The sequence below is a fragment of the Cervus canadensis genome, chromosome 2 (assembly GCF_019320065.1).
Source record: "Cervus canadensis isolate Bull #8, Minnesota chromosome 2, ASM1932006v1, whole genome shotgun sequence".
Classification (NCBI taxonomy): domain Eukaryota; kingdom Metazoa; phylum Chordata; class Mammalia; order Artiodactyla; family Cervidae; genus Cervus; species Cervus canadensis.
In genome coordinates this window covers 53,836,851-53,845,059 of record NC_057387.1, presented here as the reverse complement: position 1 = coordinate 53,845,059, position 8,209 = coordinate 53,836,851, and the positions used below count along the sequence as shown (strand labels likewise).

The 8,209-nt window shown below is 36.9% G+C and overlaps 1 protein-coding gene across 5 annotated transcripts in view; it reads left to right on the top strand.

The window, feature by feature from the left end:
* The window catches only part of HS2ST1 (heparan sulfate 2-O-sulfotransferase 1), a 203,882-nt gene that overhangs the window by 160,619 nt on the left and 35,054 nt on the right, over positions 1 to 8,209 (top strand). The window lies entirely within an intron of this gene.

Below are 8,209 nucleotides of genomic sequence, written 5' to 3'. Positions count from 1 at the left end.
AGGACAGAATACAATGGACTGACATCCTTAAAATAAAAATTTAAGTATTTAATGCCACTGAACTATACACTTTAAAAATAGAAATTAAGATGGTAACTTTTATATTATGCTCATTTTACCACAATAAAAAAGAAAGGCCAAAAAAATTCAATCTAAAATCTTACATTCAGCAAAAATATCTTTCAAAACTGAGCATGAATTAATGATTTAAAAAAATCTCTGAAATGTTATCCGATGTTATCAGATTATCATGCCATATTATAATCAAAAATTTTTAAAGTTCTTCAGATAAAATAAAACTAATGATAAGAATTTGAATTTTGACTTAAGACTAACAATCATCAGAATACAAAAGTAATTTTTTGATTAAAAAATCTTTTAAAAATAATTAGATGGCTTAAAGTAAAATTAATCATGTTGTTGCTATTGTTCAGTCACTAACTTGTGTCCAACTGTTTGCACACCCATGGATTGCAGCACACCAGGCTACCCTGTCCTTCACTATCTCCGTTTGCTCAGATTCATGTTTATTGAATTGGTGATGCTATCAAACCATCTCATTCTCTGCCACCCCCTTCTCCTTTTGCCTTCAATCTTTCCCAGCATCAGGGTCTCTTCCAATGAGCTGGTTCTCATCAGGACTTTAGTGTTTACAAGATAATGAAGAAATAAAATAGATGACAACATAGCATAAAGGAAAAGAGGTGAAAGGCAGGTTAATGGTGGTGAGATCTTTATAATGTCAATGAGGAGGTACAGTGCTATCTAATGGAGAAGGAAATGGCAACCCACTCCAGTATTCTTGCCTGGAGAATCCCAGGGATGGGGGAGCCTGGTGGGCTGCCGTCTATGGGGTCTCACAGAGTCGGACACGACTGAAGTGACTTAGCAGTGCTATCTAAAGGTGGACTGTAAAAAGTCAAAGATGCTTATTGTAAACACAAGAGTAACCACTAAAATAATGAAACTAAGAAGTATAGCTAATAAGCCAATAGAAGAAGTACATTTGAAATAGTAAAATTACTTGATTAATTTTTTTAAAAGTGAGAAAAAAAGAATAAAAAAATGGTAGACAAAATAGAAAACAAATATCAAAGTGGTGTTTAACTTAAGTAATTAAATGTTATGGTCAAAGCACTCCAGTTAAAATGCAGAGGGAGTTTCATGGTGGTCCAGTGGCTAAGACTCTGCACTCTCAATACAGGGGGCCTAGTTTCGATATCTGGTCAGAAAACTAGATCCCATATGCCACAACTAAGAGTCTATATGCCACAACTAAAGATCCCATGTGCTGGGAGACATTGTCCAACCAAACAAATAAATAGATATTTAAAAAAGAATAATAAATAGATAAAATTCAGACATCATAAGATTTGATTTAAAAAAAGACCCCAAACAAAAAACAAAATAAAAGCCACAACTGAATCCAGATACATGTTACCTACAAACACTCACTTGACATATAAAGATGCTGATAGGAAAAATATGTTATGCAAACATCAAACAAAAGAAAGTTGAAGTGGACTTAATAGTACCAGAAATGTGATTCAGGAAAAGAAATAATATCAGGTATAAAGATGGACATTTTATAATGATAATGGTTTTGATTTATCAAGGAGACATACCGACAATAGCAATCGTTTCACTATATACAGTTGGCTCTTGAACAACATAGATTTGAACGGTACGTCCATCTATACACATATTTTTTCAATAAACATAGTACCTAGATTTTCACTTTCTAGATTTTTAAATTAACTAAGTGTGGGGGAAATTTTGTGTTCAATTAGAGCTCACAACATTGTGGAATCAAAAGAACAAGGTTTTGAGTCCTAATTCTATCCAAACTGTTTCATCTGCCTGCCCTTGTTTGCATCATTTATCAATTCCTTTGTTTTTTCTTTTTTTAAACTTCATTTATTTATTTATTTATTTTTGGCTGTGCTGAGTTGTGGCAAGTGGGGGCTACTCTCTAGTTGCAGTGCTCGGGATCTAGAGGTGTGGGCTGAGTAGTTGTGGCTTCCAGGCTCTAGAGCATGGGCTCAGTAATTGTGGAGCATGAGCTTAGTTACTCTGCAGCATGTGGGATCTTCCCAGAGCAGAGATTGAACCTGTGTCTCCTGTATTGGTAGGGAGATTTTTCTTTTACCACTGAACCACCAGTGAAGCCCAGTTCCTTTGTTTTTGAAGCAATGAAAGTAGTACTTGGATTTTTGACTGCTTGGGGTTGGCTTCCCCAACATCCGAATTGTTCAAGGGTCAACTGTCTATGTTTATCAAATCATCATGTTGTACACCTTAAACATATAATTTTTGTTAAAAGTCAATCCAGAAAAAGAAGACAGACAATATTAAATATATGCATATCTAATAACAAAGATTTTTAAATAATTAAATAAAAATAGATAAAACTGAAAGTAGACATAGATTATGAGTATAGTTATAGATTTTAATATTCCTCTGTAATCATATAATAAGTAGACAAACCATCTTAATTGATGTTTATAGAACACACCACCCAACTAGAGTAGAATAAACATTTTGAAGTGAACATAAAACATTCACCTAGATCATACTCTGGGCCCTAAAACAGGTCTCAATAAATTCAAGAGGCTTGAAGTCATACAAAGAATATTCTTTTACTGTAGCAGAAACAAACCAGAATTAATAACAGAAAGTTAGCTGGGAAATCCCCAAATATTGGGAAATTAAACCACACGGTTAAAAATACACCATGGGTCATAAAAGAAATCACAAGGGAAATTAGAAAATATTTTGAACTGAAATAAAAATGAAAACGCAACATAAAATTCATGGGATGAGGCTAAAACAATGCTTAGAGGGAAATTTATAACATTAAATGATTATATGAGTAAAAAGTTCTTAAATCAATTATCTAAACTTCTGCCTTAAGAAGCAAGAAAAATAAAAGTAAATTAAACTTGAAGTAAATTAAAAACAGAAATAATAAAGATGTAAGGAAACCAAGAAGTTTAAAATGGACATATAAAGAAAAAGCTATGAAGCCAATAGCTGGTTCCCTGAATACATCAGTAAAATTGATAAGGCTGAAGTTTATTTGCCTGGGACTTCCCCAGTGTTAATGCTGAAAGTTCCAGATTTCAGGATCCATTCAGGCTTGAGTGAATTGGCACAGTTGGTCACTTTACTGTACCCAGATTAATCAGGAAGTAGAAAAAGAAGGTGCAAATTAATAACATCAAGAATGAGACATATTTGAGCTGTGTAATTCTTTGTTGGGACACTTACTTGGCCTTTTCAGAATGATCAGCAGCACCCCTGGTCTCTACCCACTAGATGACAGAAGTATCCTAAATTTGTGACAAACGATGACATCTCCAGTCATTCTTACATGTCCCCTGGATGAGCAAAATGACCCTCACTTGAGAACCACTGACCTGATACACATGGGTCAACTGATTAGCAACAGCAGTACCCATGTAATGCAATGGGAAAAAATACACTATTGAATAAAGTGTGCTGCAACAATCATATCCTTACAGAAAGAAATGAATCTTTCACTATGTACAATATTGCCTTTAAATGGATTATCTACCTAAACATAAGAGCTAAAATTATGACACCATCTGTAAGAAAACACAAGAGAAAATCTCTGTGACCTTGGATGAGCCAAAGCTTTTTTGGATCACTTAAAAATAATAATACATTGAGCATCATCAAAACAAAATGTCTGCTTTTCAAATAAATTGTTAAGAAAATGAAAACCAAGCCACGGCCTGAGAGAAAATACCTGCAAAACATATATATATATATGTGTGTGTGTGTGTGTGTGTGTATATAAAATAACTTGTTTTGGAATTTACAAAGAAAGTTTTTGCTGTTTTTGTTACCACTGAACCACCAGGGAAGCCTATAAAGAAAGTTTACAACTCAATAAAAGAAAAACAACCCAGTGAAATTTAGCAAAAGATTTCAACAATCACCTTACCAAAGTAGATATGTAAATGCCAAATGAAAGCCCATAAAGAGTCTCAACATCATTAGTCATCAGAGAAATTAAAACCAAAATGAATTATAGCTATATAGATACTCATCAAAACAGCTACATTTTTTTAGATGAAATAAGCTAAAAATATCTGACAGTACCAAGTGTTGACAGGTTTGTAGAGCAGCTGGAACTCTCATAAAATGCTGATAGGTATACAAAATGGTACAGCCTCTTTGGGAAACATTTGACAATTTCCTGTAACATCAAATAGCACTTACCATATAACCCAGCACTTCCAGTCCTAGGTATCTTCACAAGAGAAATGAAAACATTTTCACACAATGGCTGATAGGCAAATATTTATGACAGCATTATCATAATTGCCAAAAGGTGGAAGCAGCCTAGAAGTCCACCACTGGTGAGTGAATAAACAGACTGTGGTAGATCCATACAATGAAATACCACTCAGCAATAGAAGGACACAAACTGCTGATACCTACACTGGCACAGTGGAGAAGGAAATGGCAGCCCATTCCAGTGTTCTTGCCTGGAGACGGGGGAGCCCGTCTCCAGGGACAGGGAAGCCTGGTGGGCTGCCGTCTATGGGGTCGCACAGAGTCGGACACAACTGAAGCGACTTGGCAGCAGCAGCAGCAGCACACTGGCACAGACGAATCTCAGAAACGTTTCGTTGAAAGTAAAAGTCTAACACAGTAGATTCCATCTGGTGTAGTCTTCTATCTGCATTCTAGACTTACATGGATTCTAGATTTCTGTCTTTAAGGTGACAGAAATCAGGTAAATGTTTCTAGATGCTAACAGTGGAGGAGGGAGTTGACTGCAGAGGGGTATAAGGGAACTTTGGGGGATGATGGAACTGCTGAGGATAGTGTGATTGTAGATGACTAGGCAGCACCACAAGATGACAACAGGAATGAAGGTCCTTGTGCTTAGAGGGGCAGAGAGGTGGCAAGTCTACACAGTGGCAGGAGCAACCGCAGCTGTGACTTCAGTGAGGGCTTACACTAGGCCTGGCAGTTCGATAAACCCTTTAGATGCATTATCCCATTCAAGCTTCAAAATAAACATCTGGGGTGAATTCCACAGCTTTCCATTTTTACACACGAGAGAACTGAGCCCCAGAGAGTTTAAGTGACACGTCCAAAGTCACTCCACTGGTCAGCAGGTGTGACTGATCTCCAAATATGAGCTGTAAATTATGGACTTGAATGCTGTTTTAACTCTTACTTCTATGTGACTGTGTTGCACAATGATATAATACCTATATTTTTCATCCTAACATGATGACCTTTAGCAATATAAGCCTGTGTGGTTATGCCACACGCATGATTAAAGCATTTCAGCCTAAATCGAGAGTCCCTGAATTAACCCTTTCTTGGCCAATAAGGAAAAAACACTTGGGAGTCTTTCTGTGTGTTGCTGGCTGAATTTTCTGCAAGCAGTTGCTAAGATAGAATTTGGGGTGATATCTATAAAAGAAAGGGTGAGACAGCAGGATCCTCTATGACCCACCTCCCAGAATATTGGAAATAAAAGCAAAAATAAACAAATGGGACCTAATGAAACTTAAAAGCTTTTGCACTACAAAGGAAACTATAAGTAAGGTGAAAAGACAGCCCTCAGATTGGGAGAAAATAATAGCAAATGAAGAAACAGACAAAGGATTAATCTCAAAAATATACAAGCAACTCCTGCAGCTCAATTCCAGAAAAATAAATGACCCAATCAAAAATGGGCCAAAGAACTAAACAGACATTTCTCCAAGAAGACATACAGATGGCTAACAAACACATGAAAAGATGCTCAACATCACTCATTAACAGAGAAATGCAAATCAAAACCACAATGAGGTACCATTACACGCCAGTCAGGATGGCTGCTATCCAAAAGTCTACAAGCAATAAATGCTGGAGAGGGTGTGGAGAAAAGGGAACCCTCTTACACTGTTGGTGGGAATGCAAACTAGTACAGCCACTATGGAAGAACAGTGTGGAGATTCCTTAAAAAACTGGAAATAGAACTGCCATATGACCCAGCAATCCCACTTCTGGGCATACACACTGAGGAAACCAGATCTGAAAGAGACACGTGCACCCCAATGTTCATCGCAGCACTGTTTATAATAGCCAGGACATGGAAGCAACCTAGATGCCCATCAGCAGATGAATGGATAAGGAAGCTGTGGTACATATACACCATGGAATATTACTCAGCCATTAAAAAGAATTCATTTGAATCAGTTCTAATGAGATGGATGAAACTGGAGCCCATTATACAGAGTGAAGTAAGCCAGAAAGATAAAGAACATTACAGCATACTAACACATATATATGGAATTTAGAAAGATGGTAACGATAACCCTATATGCAAAACAGAAAAAGAGACACAGAAATACAGAACAGACTTTTGAACTCTGTGGGAGAATGTGAGGGTGGGATATTTCAAAAGAACAGCATACTATCTATGGTGAAACAGATCACCAGCCAGGTGGGATGCATGAGACAAGTGCTCGGGCCTGGTGCACTGGGAAGACCCAGAGGAATCGGGTGGAGAGGGAGGTGGGAGGGGGGATCGGGATGGGGAATAAGTGTAAATCTATGGCTGATTCATATCAATGTATGACAAAAACCCACTGAAATGTTGTGAAGTAATTAGCCTCCAACTAATAAAAAAATTTAAAAAAAAAAAAAAAAAAAAGACTGGATTCATTCAGCAGAGAAAGAGTAGAAAAAAATAGCAACCAGCTGCTTCCTGCTACTGAGAATGAAGATTCTGATAGTAGCGATCCTAGCATGCATATGAAGGAAGTAAAGAAAAAGGACAATGAAAAATGGTCACCAAAATAATGTGTGATTACACCAATATTCGAAATGACCGATTTGCTGACTGGTGGTCTGCCGCATGTGAAAGATGACAGTATTTTAAGTAAAGTGAATCAGGATGATGGCAAGCCTGCAAAGAAAATATCTAGTGAACAGAACAAGGTCGAAGAGCAAACTAATTCTGTGGATGACCCTGATGACTTAATTCAGTCATCTGAAACCACTTCCAAGGATGGCGAGTTGAATTCCATGTTGCTAAGTGAACAATTTGGCAAGGGGTGTAAAGATTCTGGTAGCTTGTTGAAAATTCAGGGTGCAATTCCTTCTATGAAAGATTAACAGAACTTCAAAAAAGCCACTGTGAACTACTTAGAGGAAAAATTAAAATGGAAAGTAAGGTTAGTGGGCTACAGAAAGAGCTGTTAGAAACAAAAGAAGTAAAATCACAGAGCAACAGAAAGTGGAGTCGGAATGAGAGCTCCTTAGCTTAAGATTCACCTTAAAGCAAGAAGAGAAGAGAGGAAAGTCTAATATGTCATATGAAAAAATTAGGGAGCAGTTAACAAGAAAAGAAGACCAATATGGTAAGAAGTTGAAATAAAACAACTTGAATTCACTCTCAGAGCACTAGAAATAAAACTGAAGGCTGTGAGAAATAATCTGAATCAGGTTGTAAAAATGTGAAATGACATGAGAAGCAGCTTTCTTGAGAATGGAATGCAAGAATCTTAAAGGATGGAATCCTGACCTTGCCAAACAAAAGGAGTTAGAAATGGCTAATAAGGAAATTAACTCGAGTCTATGTCAGAGGATTCACCGGAAGTGACTCATGTTATTGTGCTAACTTAGAAGTGAGGCACAGGATTTAACGAAGACATTTGGTCAACTCACAAGTCAGACGCAAAAAGCACAGAATCAACATACAGAGGCCCTGAGATGTGCTGAGAAAACACAGGATCACATCCAAAAACTTGAAATTGAACATGCAAGTTTAAAACCACAGTCAAAAAGCAAGCAGGCAAAATTGAACAGCTTCAGAAAAACCTGTTAAGTACAAGTTCGGCTGATGATCTTATAGCAGAGCTAGAAACTGCATCTTCAAAGTGTCTGCACCTGGATGCAAAAAGTCAAGTTCTTCGACAGGAGTTATTATCTATGAAAGTAATGCAAAAGAAATGTGAAAAACTAGAGAAGAATAAAAAGAAGTTGCAGCAAGAAGTAGTGAACCTCAAAAGTCATATAGAAATGAATATGACAGAACACAGTCAAGCAGAGCAGTACAAACAGTAGATTGAAGAAAGAGCAAGATAGGATTTAGTAAACTAAAAGAAGCCAACCTATTTTTGTAGATACAAGCAGCATCTCAAGAAAACTTAGAGCAATCATGAACTTAGAA